This window comes from Bombus affinis, chromosome 18, assembly GCF_024516045.1.
Source record: "Bombus affinis isolate iyBomAffi1 chromosome 18, iyBomAffi1.2, whole genome shotgun sequence".
Taxonomy (NCBI): Eukaryota; Metazoa; Arthropoda; class Insecta; order Hymenoptera; family Apidae; genus Bombus; species Bombus affinis.
The window spans coordinates 3,200,213-3,215,811 of NC_066361.1; the positions used below are offsets into that span (position 1 = coordinate 3,200,213).

The 15,599-nt window shown below is 44.6% G+C and overlaps 2 long non-coding RNA genes across 2 annotated transcripts in view; both read right to left on the minus strand.

The window, feature by feature from the left end:
* The window catches only part of LOC126926719 (uncharacterized), a 38,677-nt gene that overhangs the window by 20,321 nt on the left and 2,757 nt on the right, over positions 1–15,599 (minus strand). The gene's annotated exons all lie outside the window — the stretch shown is intronic.
* LOC126926740 (uncharacterized) lies at positions 1,239–13,797 on the minus strand. Its single transcript, XR_007714833.1, has 2 exons — positions 12,505–13,797; positions 1,239–2,233 (listed from the first exon to the last, which is right to left on the minus strand). It is a non-coding gene; the product is annotated as an uncharacterized LOC126926740 (long non-coding RNA).

Genomic DNA, 15,599 nt, shown 5'->3' on the forward strand with positions numbered 1-15,599 from the left:
ATGTTTAAGTGGCCGCGCGAGCCCAGCCGCGGCTTTTCCTTTTCTTCCTCTCTCCGACTCTGCAACCATCTTCGTCGATAAGTTGGCGAAACTCGTACCATAGGATCGTAGTCCTGCGTCAGTGCATCGCTGATTTTAATCTCGTATCGATTCGTATCTTTTTCTTTATTCTTTTACGCAGGAATCGCGGCGCGCAATTGCATCGAGAAAGTGGCCGACTTGGTCGCTGGACGATCGTTTCGAACGAAACTTGGCTTTCAAATTGTTAGACGTACAATAACGCGTATAATGATATTTCGTTGATGCGGTGCTTTTTAATCGATCGACCATTAGATAGGGGAATTTCACACTCTGAGAGATTTAATCTATGTAACGTTAGAATCGAACGTCGATTGTCCATTACCAGCGTATATAACTTTGATCGGAATCTGTCGTTAAAGCGTAATATGTTATTGAAACTGGCTAGGCAGCAACGACTCGCTTCACGGACCATGAAATGATTATTTCTGAAATATCACTGAAACTTGGAACCGAGACGCATCTAACTACTTATTTATGTAAATCGTTGGCCGACTCGTTATCGCTCCACCTCCGACTAGTCTAACTTGAATTTGACTGGCATTTTGAAAGAGGCAAGGTACGTCATTCCCGACACTTTCTATTCCACCTTCGACGCTTACTTTACTTTTCTTCGCAGTTTCACGCTTCCTTTTCTTCCCTTTAATTCCCAGCCCTTTGCCAATGCACATACGTCGTGTTTCTTTCGGCAGCTCGTCTAATCGCGGCAGCAATTCTCCGCAGCTGCGAGAATCGCTTAGGAAAAACTGGCTAAATTTAATCTCGTTCGGCTGTACGTTTCGCTCGATTATATACCGTCTATCGATAAAACGTTAGCCACCGTATAAAAGTGGAAGAGCGGAGAAGATTTTGCAAGAGAAATCGCGATCGCCGCTTTACAATTTTCATTGTACTTCGTCGAATGACGTTGGAAGTGACCTTTTGTATCGATACGATGGCTGTTTTCCGACATACGTCAAATGGAACACGTAGACGCGTGGGTTTGCGTAATTGCATGCAACGATACGTCACGCAGAACACTTTTGCAGCCGATCGAGATCCGACAAATACATTTTTCTTAATTTCCCAATTTTAACGTTCTTTTGTGATCAAAAAGCGGCGTTTTAATACGACGTCGAAAAATATAGAAACAGCCAATTAGGTCAAAAGACGTAGGCAGATAAGTCGATAAAGTTTTATTCGTAATTTGCTATAAGTTGACGAGTAATATTTTGGAAATTTGAAACGCGACAAAGCACGTGTTTAGGAAAAGATATTTTCTAGGAAGAAAAGCTAGAAAATCTGGTTTCTTGCGTTCTCCCCTTGTGGTCTTTCCGAGTGTATCGAGATAAGCTTCGACGTAAAATTACGGCCACGATGGATGTTCCGACGAACGAAACGTCTGAAAATTGAAAATACGCAAGAATCACTCGTAACTTAGAAGAACTTATGCGCATAATTTGCTCGTTCTGACGTATTCGCGTACATCGGAACACGCATCCACCGTAACCGTACAGCCTAAGCATCTTCGTTCATCGAAAAACTATCAATTTTCCGATGAACTTTTCCTACCGAAGCATCGGGAATCAATCGCGTTGAATTTTCCGTGAAACTGGCCGCCGTGTACGCAGCCTGGGCTCTTTCGAGAATCGTTTTCCGGCAACTCTCGCCATTCCCGTAGTTGCTAGCAGCGCGGGAAAATTAGTAGAATAAAGAGGGGTAGAAAAGGGGTAGAGAAGAAAGAAGAGGATAGAAAAAAAGAAAGACAGAGAACAGCTTGCCGACCAACGCGCCGCATACCAGCGGACAGAGCCAGCAACCAGCAGCCAAGTATCATCGCGTCAGCTACGCTCGAGTTTCTTAATGTAATTTTTCTTTTTTGCCTCCATTCGCTTTACGATCGAAACTTTTGCCCTCTTCCACCTCTTTTGCCATAGCCGTGTTCCTCGTCGTCCCGTCCCTATGCCCTTCGCCTCGCCTCTCCCTCCGTCCTTTCCTTCCTCTTCGTCTTGTTCTCCCGCCTCTTCGTGGTCCACCTTCGCGCGCCCCATCCCCTTTTCGTTTCCTTTTCGTGTGCTCGAACGGCTCGTTCAAGCACGAGTTTGCGAACTTTCGTGATTGTACGCGTTGGCCCGGTCCATGCTCTGCCTTTACGTTCTTCCTCCCTCTTCCTTTCCTACAACCATCGTCCACAGGGCCGGGCCGTAATTATGCATCTAACTTGGAGGCCCGATTAAACGATATTTCGTCGGAGGGAGTGGGAAAAGAATGCCTCTATCGAGCTGTTCCCTCGGATTCTTATAGTTTACGACGCGTTCGTTGCACACGCTCGCATCAGACCGGAATAACAGAAACCTGGAGATCAGGCTGATTCGGCTTTTACTTAAGCTTCCAGAGGATCGAGGCTCGGATGACCTCGATGGTTGACCTGGCGAATCGGGGGTCGCGAGACGAGATCGAGTACTACGAAGAAACGCGTGTGAACTGGTTCGTGTATTTATGGAATCGGACTAGAAATTTTACGAGCCAGGAACTGTTATAAATACTGCATTAATGCGCGGTTCATTAAATGACGTCATTTAACGGCGCGTACGGCTATTTTAGTAAGCCATAAACGAAGCAGCCCTTCTTCGAGCGCGCAACTTTTTGCACGTTCGCAAAAAACACGCGTTCATTCAGAAACGTCTGTGGTCGTGTACGTTTGCCGCGTGGAATTCCGTCGATTCGGAAGGCGTACTATCCCGAACTAAGCGAATTCTGCCAGGTGTTTCGAATTCTTTTCTCCGCGTCTCGGTTAAAGTCGGCCGTTTAATTCAACGAAGAACGAAAACGCTGCAACTTTTGCATCCGCAGTCGAGACGAAAGGGTCTCGGGAGGAAGAGGAATCGAGATTTCAAAGCGAGATCCAAACGAGAATTGCGACCTTAATACCAAATGGAACGCGAGAGCCGAACAACTCCGGCGAACTCGAGTTTCTCTATCGCACATCCGAAACGCTGCTTGCGTCGAGTCTGTCAAAAGATCGAAACCAAAGCGAATGCTTTTAGGGAATCATTCGCGGCCCTTCTATCTCGAAGAAATCACCATACTCAAAGCGAACCAAAGAGAAAAGCGAAAGAAGCGGAACAGAAAAAAAAGGAAGGAAGGAAAGGAAAACAATCTTCGAACCGTGGTTCGGAACGAAGTACGACTTTTAATCCCTGCAACGATGATAATAGGAGTATTTCTTAGCTTATCAAAGGCTTTATCGCGTGGAAAGTTCTTCGAGTTCTGCAGGAAACGCGTTGCAGCACGGGGAATAAATAAAAGAGAAGGAAGAGTGGGCGAGGGTTGAAGAAACGATCCGTGTACCAACATATCGCTATCGAGTACCTAACATACGAGTACATTACATGCACGTTCAATTTTAAGTCAATAAACTTGCTCGCGATAACTGCTGGCTAATAATAATAACGCCAAGCATAAATGGGAACTATTCGCCTTTGCAGCTCGGATAGTAGGCACGGATTCCTTCGCCATCGGACACTGCCACAGGAAACCAGTACTCCCCTCTCTCTGCCACGTTCTCTGCGCTCGTGTTTATATCGGAAAGGATTCATACGGTATAGGAGAATCGCCAGTATCCTTTGATAAAGATTGGAAACCGGCGTGCGTATATTCCCGTTAATCCTCGCCAAGGATTTTCGCTTCGAATTTTATCCCCGCCGTCTATCGATTCTTTAACCCGTCCTTATGCGGCGGACGATGACCAAGCTATTCAAACGATGACAGCGTTCCGGCACGCTCTCCATCTTTCCGCTCCTCGACGTTTTCTCTTTTCCCATTTCTCATGGAAGCTTGTCACGAAGAAAAGCGAAAGAATCAACGCGCGACCTTTGATTATTTTAATGTAACGTTACGCAAATAGGCTTTCAAATCTAAAGCATCAATACAAGGTTCGTTAATTATCGATGATTAAAATATAAGATTCGTACGGAAGAAGTCAAGGAGGTGATATAAAAAATAGAAAATTCAGGAGCTAAACCACGTTCGAAATAAAGTTATTGTGGAAAATCAGAAATGCATTGGTCATTCTGACCGTTCTGCTAATTCAAACGTCGATGTGACGTTCGTTAGGAAAAAGTATAGGAATATCTACGTTCTCGCTTTCCACTGTTCGCTCTAAGCAAATCTATTGAGTGGCGTTAACGCTGTGCAAGAAATTGCAAAAATCTATTGTATGAAATTATTCTGAAAAATCGGACGCGATAATTTCGACCACGCTGCTGGCTCTGATGTTAACGCGACGTTTATTAAGAAAAAGTATACAAATAGGTCGTTGGTTTCTCTTGTTTGCCCTAAAAAATTCTACAGTCCATTTTAGCGACGTTAACGCTGTCTGAGAACGCTTCGTAAAACCCTGGGAAACACGCCACTTAAAATTTACACGAGCGTTTCGAGAAGGCTGGCCCGTTACACGGTAATCCGTCCCAATAAAAGTGCTCGAGTAATACGATTAATTCCTCGATGGATGGTCGTGGACCTAGCGAGGGTGGTTAAACGATTTTAGGGAGGGAACGCTCGAGTTAAGTGGCTGGACGAAGACGGCTAGAGAGTAAGTCGAGCTCGTTTCCGTCGAGTCTATTGCGAAAACCGGGCATATAATCGTTCTTATTGCTGGAATCCTATATTCCAGCCACGATCCGTAAGAAGGGGCGCAGCCACTCCTTCGCGTTCCTTCGGCTAGACGCCGCTTCGTCGCGTGTGCTAATTGTTGAAACGTTATTTACGATACCGAGCGTCGTGACGCTCGCCTGACTCACACGTTTCCAGAATGGGAATGTGGTTAACCGTAGAGGCCGACGTCGAACGGGGTTTTACGACGTTTCCACTTGAAATTGCCGCGTACACCCTATGCCAGTGTGGATTCGCGGAATCGACCGCTCGATGCACGGTAAATCATCCGACGAAATTGCCACTCGCGTTTACAATATCGCTCAATTTAGCCCCTTGTTCGCCATGGGCACGCATGTGGCAATGAAATTCGCTCGAGTATGAATCGAGCGATAATTATAGCAAGTGACGAAACGATGACGGTAAGCGAGAGTCGTAAACGAAAATCATAGGAGAAGCTACGTCACATTTTTTGTTCTTTTTTTACCTGAGAACAATTTCGAAGCTCGAGCAACTTTTCCACTTTTCCGATGCATTTGGAAGGAACAATAGAATGGAGATGAAAAAGAAGGGTATGTAAAGGGGTAAACTTCCGATGGCCTTGGGCATTCGCTTCACTTTTAACAAAGAATAGGTTACAGCGTTAAGATCTGTAGGCATCCGAGTAAAAAAGATTCTTTATATTCCCTGCGCGGAAGAGAGATTTACTCCTGGAGGTTATATCTGAATTCAAATTTTACCATAGGATTTTGTAGCTTTATTCGAGGGAACGATCTTGCGACGCTGATATTTAGACCACGCATGTTTATACATTTATACAGGAAATTTGAAGGTGCAAAAGTGTGCATAAATGTACGTAATGATACACATGATACGCAAAACAAACGTTTGCTTAGGTTCCATTCTTCGTATTATCCAATATTTCTAATTATTTTCTACGTACATCGACCAATTGTCTCTTTGTCTCTGTTTGGTTAAATTTAAACCGTAAACCGTGTCCATTTAATTACATATTATTCTTGCGAAACGGTTTTAGGAAAAATCGCGTCGAGGAATCTAAAGAGTATAAAATTTGAATTAACCAAAGACGGCGTAAAATTCCAATTGAAACACTATTGACAACTAATCGCGGTCGTACGCGCGTTCCGCGAGTTAATTTATATCTTCGCGTACGACACAACGTATTTCCGTGAGACACGAGGCTGAAATCTATTGGATTTCTGCGCCGGGATACCCGTTATGACATCATTTCGGTGACTTTTCAATGGCGCAATATCACGTTGCAAGCGCCGGCTCGTGATAAAATTTCTATGCGTGCAATTTTTCCCGTAACCATGGTTTTATTCGTGGATCGATCGATCGTTTTATCGTCTCGGCCGATACGCGTTCAACTTAGCTTGATTTACCCGTATTGCTGGCAGTTATTCATTATCCATTATCCAATATAAATTTTATCGCGGTCTGTTGATCGTTGGTTGAGCAAAGTTCGTTGTCCTTGGAAATATCTACTTATTAAGCACGATTTCTTCCATACTCGTGGTCTTCGTATTACCGATCTTTACATCGAAATCCTTGAAATAAAATCAAACAGCTGTTCCTATCTCGAATAAACTGGTTTGTTTGCAACTCGTTTGCACAAAGTCGTTTTCAACGAACATTTCTTATCGTTAATCGAAGACATTGCACTTTAAGTACAGTCTACATCGCGTACTCGAGCGGTTCGTGTCTCTGAAACTATCCATAGTTTTCTGAAAACTCGAACATCGTTTGCAGTCGGCGTCGTTTCCAAAGTCATCGAATCGGGACAAAACTTTTCAACCGAGGAATATACTCTGCGTATATATACATCCTATTAAAGGTAATGCGTTCAACGGGTCACAGATTAACGTGCATATTAGCCAGCCTTCAGGGCTCGGCTAATTTTCGAAAATTACTCGGCTATGTAGGCGTTCATATTTATCGACTTGTAACGAATCCAATTAGTCGGTATAATCGAGTCGCCAGGTAGACGTTTCCGTAACATTTATACCGTGCCATTGTCGATCATCTGTTCGCGGAAAATGAGTTTATCGAGTCGCTTTGTCCTTTTGGGCCAATTTATGTCGCGTGCAACCGAGCTTATCACCAACGATCGCGTGAAATTAATTATCAAACGCGTAGCCGTGCGGATGAAATTTATCGCGCTGACGATGGCGTTATTGGGCTTTCGTTTGAAAAACGAAGAGAAGCGTATAAAACGCAAACGCTGAAAAAGATAAACCGCTTTAAATTCGCACGTGCATCGACTTTTTTCAACTGGGATTTATGGTCGCGCCTACATTGAATAAACCGCGCCCAATCGCTGCCCACGACCTCACGCCAATTTTCATCCGATGCCCTTCGTCGCAATTGTCTCAATTGCGCCATCCCCCGAATCGATTGAAATATACGCCAATATGGAGTTTAACTGGTGGAAATCTGGTCGAGCGAAGCCACGATGGACGGAAAGAACGAAGAAATCATGTTTAACCGAGTCTAATGAAATTTTCACTTTGTTTATCTCGCGTTCCAATGTATAAAATCGAATCGACATCTCTTGTCGTTACCGCAACTGTCGAGGTGTTACGGAATCGACAAAAGCTGCTCTGTAATCTCCGTTCTCTTCGCATGCTGTACTAATTGCCTAGAGTTACATTACAGACTCGATTTTGCGATTGAAATTGGTTTACGATATCGTTGGACGTTATTAGAAACTTTGCATTTAAATCGGCCTGCACGGTATGTGAAAATTCCAGAGTGAAACACAAAGAGAAGGAAACGCGGTGGACCGAAAGATCGCGTAAATTGCATAAAGCTCGTGTACCCACCCAAGAAGAAAGAGATTCAGGGAATGATACCTCGATGGAAAAAGTTACTCGAAACGTTGACGTTTCCGTGTGCGCCCTGGCGGGCATAAAATCGGAATAAAAGCGTTGCCGGTGGGTCGCGATCAACCTCGTTCCGGCGGGACCATGGCGTCAAAGCGGCTGCTGGTATTCAAAGCATCCGGTCACGATTTACAACGTTTTACACGTCGATTTGTAAGCGTTTAAGGGGGCCGGTACCGTGGCGTAATCGTCTATTAAATTACAGACTATTCGAAAGATGGATACTTAAGTCGCCACCGACGTAGCGGCCGCGATGTTTTACAGCCGTTGAAGATAGCGGCGGGAGCGATCGAGATCGTCGATTCTTTCGCGCGTTTCTTCAAAACTCGTCGCGATACGAAGGAAGCATCGAGTCGTGGGATACATCAACTTTGAGGTGCGGGCCATCGAGCTTCGAAAATCGTGTCGTTCACGACTTCATTCCTCTCGTAAGCGACGATTTTACGATCGAGACACTTCACTTTGTACGACCTCGTTTTCACAAGCCTTGCATCTGCACGCACAGCCTGTCGATGGGCCTGGAATTTATTTACTAACCGGTTTCTTACGCCGCGTCTCGGTCGAAAACATAGAGGAAAAAGCGGAGACGTATCGATAATCGTGTTCGCCAAGCTGTCGTTTCGTGATTGCAATGACCCGCGGTGGTTGGTCAACGCATCGAGCTTCCACTTAACGCCGCGGGTCCCCTGTAAATCCAACGAGTGAAAGTCCAGCGTGTTTCGTACGAGTTGTGCTACAGCGATACGGGTCGTCGCGTGTGTTTAACACTTTATTAGTTCATAACAGTTTGCTGGTTAAGCGAACGTTGAATTCCGTGAACAGTTTACATTTAATAAACGGACCTCGAGCACGCCACCGACTCGTTTCTCTTCTTTCTTCCTTTCTTGAACGTATAACGAGACGTTTTGCATCCATTGTCGCATGGACTATCGCGTCGGTGCATCGTTTCTTTTTTTTTTCAGTCGCCACAGTCTCTTTGCGTTTTCCGCCAGTTAGACGTTCGTCTGATCGGTAACTTCCTGGACGTGTTTATCATTGATCGATGGAAATCGCGGAGAAATGAGCGATAAGATCGTAGGATATTTAGCGGGATAAAGCGCATCGTTTATTCGAAATTACTTTAGAATTTAGATTCTAATTCTTTCATTCTTTAACGTGTTTGCTTAACAAAGTGATTGTTCGGTTACTTAATATTTTGACTGGATATTTTCAACGTAAACTATGTCTTCCTAGAGTTGGAATTTAACGATATAGCTCGACAGTCGCTATTTCTTACTATGTATCAGTGGTACGCTACAACGAGTTTATTATCCTTGTGTGGTATACGACTACGTATCTGCTATCTGATCTTCTAAATCCGTCCAATGGATTCTAGTTTCTATTATAAGGTCAGTGGAAAGAACATGAGAAGAACAGAGGTTCTGAATAAAAAATGACCACCCGTTGAGCTACATAGGATAAGTTCAGTTACTAATTCGATTTCCGGCCTGCGATCGTTTCAAGAAAAAAGGAACTCCACCAGAGGTTAATCCGAAGAGTCAGTATCACTTTGTCATTTCGGTATTTGACATTTTAATTACACCAAAGCTGCTGTGTGTATCGATAAAGCGTTCGAGCGACCTTCTCGACGTGTATTTTCTTCGCCGCTCTCGTCTCTCTCTCGCTGTAGCAAAGGTGGTCAACGTAGAAAACGTTGCGAGCGTATAAATACGTATAAATTAGCTTATTTACAGTACCAGTTAGCGTTGGCCCGAGGTTAATGAAGATCACCTGGCACGACGCACAGCCATTTGCATAAAGGCATTTATCAACGTAAAATAACGAACGCGTGGAATTGCCATGGATTTGCTTTTTTCCTTCTTTCTGCGATGCACGCCCACCTAATTTCGCTCTGGCTACGGGTGTTGCGATTGTCGAATCTCTCGCCCCCCTCTAATCGATGCTCTTCCTCGGTTTATTCTCTCTGTCCGCCGCTTCTTTTACCCTAACACCGTTTCTCCTTTTCTCTGTCTCTCTTCTCCTTCGCTTCTCTCGATGTTCGTTTCGAAAGAGACTCGAAACAGTTTCGCTGAAATTGCTGCCGCTGCTGACCGGAGAGGATCTGCCTGTGGAATGGCCGCCAGCACCCCGGAACACCACGACTTGAATTTCAGCGGCGCACCAACGTCTCTCTTTCCCCGGCTAACCGTTAACCACGATGGCCGGACAAGTTTCAGTCTTTTCGTTGAACCTCCGGATTGTCTATCCGCTGGCTCTCGATACCAGTAGCTCGATCAGGCTTCCACCACGAGAAAAAAATCGCTGCTGGTTCAGACTAAATGGGATTCGGCTGCTATTCAGAGCTTGCGACTCTGTACCCTTTCGATAGCGTTCTTCCGTCGCCGAAGGAAGAAAGAACGCGGCGAGGTCTCCTTTGTCTTCTCCGTCTTTGGAAATTCATTGTTAGGAAGGACATAAATTTCCCATTGTTACGCGACAATAGATATCAATGGTTACGATTGAGGGATATCTGAACGATTAATTGAAACGAATATTCATTAGAGATCTGATAGCAATATACATGTGTACTCGCAGCTAAAGTTTATTCATCGAAAGATGGATGTAAATTAATTTTAGCCGATATATGAAAGAAGAACTATCGGAAAGAAAATGTTTGTATCGTGCAGAATCACTTTGACGTCTTAAAGGCTGAAAACTGAGACCCGAGGGTGAATTACGCCAACTTCGATCAACATTTATGCGACTCTAAAACAAGAGCCACCGAGAAGAGAATTCTATTGTACAAAATCGCTTTTGACGTCTGGAAAAATTAAAAAAAGAAAGAAGAAACATGTGCATAAAGATTCGAAAGCGAGAAGGAAGGGTCTGGCACGAGAGATCGGTTTCGTTCCCTCGATCGTTCCCCCTGGATTGAGTTCGGTTCAGGAATGGCCGCCTCTCGAGCTAACCGTTAGTCACAAAAGCTACGAGGCTGGAGATCGTGGGGCCGATGAAGCGAAGCTGTGCGTACGAGGCCATGGTAAAATGGCTGCACGTCGTGTACACGTGTGTTCGTGCGTCCGTGAACGCGGCGACCGTGACTCGTCCTTAGAGGCAGAGCCACGCCGACTCCGCCATGGCGTCCAACAAGTGACTTCACGAAATCTCGCGCGCTGTTCGCGGAATGCCATTGCCTTCGGAATATTCAAAAGGGTGTAGAACGTCTGATACGTTCGTGGTATCGATCGGTGAAGCGAGTAAATACTTAAAAAGGATTTTGGATAATGGCCGAAACTTCCAGGTGACTTTTTATCGCTTAGTGTTTTCAACATTTATATATTTGTCGCGCCATTTGTTAAATATAAAGTCGAATTATTCGTTGGAATAACTTCTAACGTTATGTACTTTGGCAATGGCCAAAAACACGGGGTTCGCTTCAATAAACGGTCTTGTTGCGTCAAACGAAAGTAAGAGAATGTTATGGGGTTTGATGGATATCGATACGATGATAAAAATTAACTTTAAGGCAACATTCTATCGACTGTAAATTTTGATCCTGCTTCATATCGTCTATTCTAAAGCTTCATCGTCTATTTTCGTTCCTTTACCTCAGCTACTTCACGCTGATATGCACTAGACATTATGCTAGAAGGCGTAGACCGTATGCTTCTCGCCTTACCATAAACGACAAAAATCGGATATCCCTACATAAATTCAAGAAATTATCACAGCGTGTAAAGAAACGTAACGGTAAACGGTTGGAACAATCGACTACTTTTTATATTTTTATTTCGATTCTAAATTTCGGATCGTATCTGGCTTATACGTTGCTCGCTGTGAATCGTCGCGACCTTACGAAAAAAGGAAAACCGTTTCGGTGAAGATTCGACGGGCTTAACTCGCGCCGAATGAGAAATCCTCGCGGTCGAGTGCATATTTTACGGTTTTAATACAATGTACTCGGTGTCGTTAAGTTAACGTTAATTTATCGAGGGTGTAGCGGCGAAAAAATATCGTCCCGCCGATATTAAACGAAAGTGATGGAACGATCCTGTACGCATTACCGATAACCATTAACGCTAATTGCCCGGGGAATCGTTATTTTTTAAAGGGAAAAGTTTGATGGTCAGGGACGCTCGTAAAACCAGCTCGATGCTTAGCTCGCCTTGAGATATTGCAAAATTAATTAAGAGCGTCGTACCGTTCGGCCGAATGCACCGCTCGGATCGACGCGATAATGGCGATAACGGGCAGTAACGTGACGCACGTTTTATCCTTTTCTTTCGTAACTCTTCTCCGACAGCGAAGTCGATAAAGCGTATTAGAAACTTTTGTTCCGCTCCTTTTCTTGTTTCTTCGAGCCTGGATACGGTTATGTCCTTGTATCTCTGCCGTTGGACCAGGATATTGGCAGAAGAAGAATCGTCGCCAGACGACTACCAGTCGATAGAAAAGGAATTTCGAGTAATCGAAGATCCGTTATTGGAATGGGAAAAGTCAGAAGACGAAAGCAAGCGGCAGAAACATAGAAAAGAAACGTGGATAGAGAGATTTCAAAGTATCGTCGAGCCTCGAAATTATTGCCGAAGGTCACCGACTGATATCGCTACCGATACAACGTGAAATACCAAGATGTGGTTGTACGAGATTCGATCTAAAAATAAATCGCTAGAGAATGTGCTAGCAAATGACGTTGACGCGTAGGAGGAAGCGTCACTGTACAAATAAATCGCGCTCAGACCGTGAAAAAATGTTTTCAAAGCGATTTATAGCGGCTATCGTATCGAGCCACGTAAAATTGTCTTCGTTTTTGTCGTACAAAATCTCAAACAGTGCGCGAGTTGCGCGTATAATACAGCGAAAAATGTATCGCGCAAGGGGAAAATACTACGGAGGAAAATGCACTCACCAGGATCGAAACCTGCCATATTCCTGACGATCGATCTCCATCGATTCATCCTCGAGATCGCACAGCATCGACGCACTGCACTGATGCGAAGCAATACGCGATCGAACGATGATTGTTTCTCACAACGAACCAACGGCTTGAGCGGTGGAAAGCGGCGGCGGGCCACGTTCGCAGGACAAACTTTATCCACGGAGCTACAGAAGCGCTGTGAGTGAAGTTTCCACGTGCACACGCGAGCAAAGAAACATATAAACTAAACTAGATAGTACATCCGAGTTGCGAGCTCTTGGAGCGTGACCCCTCGACGATGGGCTGAGCCAGGCCTCGACAAGCATGTCACGCTTGTGTCGGATGTGGGACTAGAAATAATTACGACTCGCAGCTGTCCCCAAGCTTCTTCTTGCCGTTGCTTCAATTTCCCAAACGGTCCGCCACTGTGTACGTTTTAATTAAATCGAGCTTTCCGACCACTCCTTCCAGCACACGCTGAGCCAACGCAACAAAGTCGTTAGTTGCGACAATAATCTTTTCTCCTCTAATATCCTCTTCGGACGATCTTTCACTTTCACCAACTTCAACAAAAACACTATCCCTACAGACTTGGAACTTGCCTTTCGTTACACTTTACGTACGCGACGCGCTAACCATACCTTACATAGTTACACCTACATTTTACACAGATACAAGGCATCTTACGGTATGTTACGTTCGTGGCAATGTCAGTCTACGATATATTATATATACATTCGCAGGATGTAGAACTTACGACTGAAACGCGGAGAACACAACTCGCGCGAACGTAATACGTTTAGCTTATGAAACGATGGAACGGAGATAGCTCGGAATTCGGTCGACACCGACATGACGTCCGCGTGTTTCGTAGACAAACTTCGTCGACAGAGTGACAGAAGCGCGGCGTGACGACACACATACCGGCCTAAACCCTGTCACAGAGACACACTGAGAGCCGCGCTACGCAAGAGAGGACGACAGGCATCGCAGTCAAAGTCCGGCTCGACGAGGGCTGATTACCCCTTTACGAGGAACCAAGGTCTCCGGAGAAGTTAGGTGGATAGATCCTCGGTAGTTACCCGAAGGGACCGTCACCTTGCGTTCGCCTCTTAAAAATACGTAATAAACGCGACGTGCCTGTTTTTTTCCTCTTCCTTCCGTTTCATCCCCCTTCCACGCCCTCGATTACTACCTGAGGGGAAAAAAAAGAGCTTGGAGATAATCCGAAATGCTCGGCCAAGGCTCGCCTCTTAACTCTTAACGCTCGAAGGTCGAGAAGGAAGCCTATGGACAAAGTGTACGGAAGGAAGGGTTGCAGTTTGACACGGTGGTGACTCGGCCTTCACGCGACCCCGCAATAAAACGCACAAAACAACCCTTTTTTTACTGTTACGTGAACGTTGACGGGATCGACACCCACGACCTTGGCCACTGTCTATGCACCGCGAGGGTTCTTTCTTTTTTTTTTCTTTGGCTTATTCTATTGTCGAGGTTGCAACAGTGATTTAAACACGCTATATTGATTTAGGAGGCAAAGAAACGATATTGAGCAGGACTATTTTTAACAAGTTTCGTGGAATGCTAGTATACAGTTGTTGTACACGAACTGTTCGCATACAAGCACATACTGGATAGTAATTAGTTAGATCCAAGTATAATTTTTCTACAATCTACATTGATTAACTCTACTTTTCCTTAATTTCATCGCTTAATTACGCGATTAATGTTCAGTTCTTCAGAAACAAATTAAATACATTGTCGAGTTAATTTATCGCAAAATAACATCAATAAATAAGTAAGTAGATTCTAAAATAAATTTAAGAAACGATGCACCCAACATCATCGTTTTTCTGTACATTTTAATTTATGGAATAGATTTACCGTAGCCTCTGAACGACTCATTTAGTTACCTTCTTTCATATACAATACAAAAATGTAATAATATGAAAATAAAACAAATCTATAGAACCTAATAAAGGAACACTTCATCGGAAGAAGAACAGATGTCAATACCTTTTGTAGCCGCTGCAGTTGCTACTGTAACGCCACCGTTACGAGCTTAAAAGCTTGCAAAATTGGAGTAGAGCGATCTCTGTTCGCGAGAAGCCGCGCGGTAAAATTAAAACTAGCAGAGTCGATTATTTCCATGTCGAAGCTACTGAAAGTTAATAAAACAGTGGCGAGCAGCAAAGCGTCGAATTGATGGCGGGATAATTCTGATTCGATGCCTGAGAGGCACGTTTTCTGGAGAAAGTAAGCTGCCGCCGGTCGGAATGAACGCGAGGTTGAAACCTCGCGATCATTCGAGGGAATTCGCTGCGGAATTCGCGGCAAGTTACGATATCGACAGGCGAACGGCCATTTTCGTCGGGGTTCGTCGCGGGAACGCTACTATTCTCTCGAAAATATCGCGCAGGTAGCTTCCTATGGCAGTGGAATAAAAAAGAGAAGAAAGGCGGAAGGAAAAAAGAAAGGGGAATAGCTTTTTTCAAAGTTCATCTCCACGCTGGTCTAGAGAAGAGGCCGGTGTATAAAGATTAAATTACGCAACGTCGCGCCGTCGTAGAAACGACTTTATCCGAGTCGTCGAATGGCGAATTTCCCTCTCGCTTTCTCGCGATCCTGCTCGAAATTATTCGTTCCAATTTGCATGAGCGCGGAACACGATCGTAATTTAACCTTGTTAGCGCGTATCTTCGACTCTGTAAAGTCGCGTAGAAGGGGTAGCTACGCTCGCAACAAGGTCACTCGGTACCTTTGCTTAGCCGAATGCCACGGACTTCTTTTCTACCTGACGCACTGTCCGGGAACGAGTTAAAAAGAGGGAAAAAAGACATCCGCGAAGGCAGTCGGAAAGAACAGAGACGATGGTGAACGGTTTGCGTGGGAAAAACGTGTGCGCGAGTTGTTAGCGCTAGACTGGATCATTTTCGAATATCTACGATAAACAAGTTGATAAGCGGCGAGATTAGAATTTCACATTTACGGTAATTGGCGTACGGGTCGTAAATGTAAACGCGAGTGTAAAACGATCGGATAATCGCGAATCGGTGGAGTATTGCAAACACGCCGTAAAAGATATC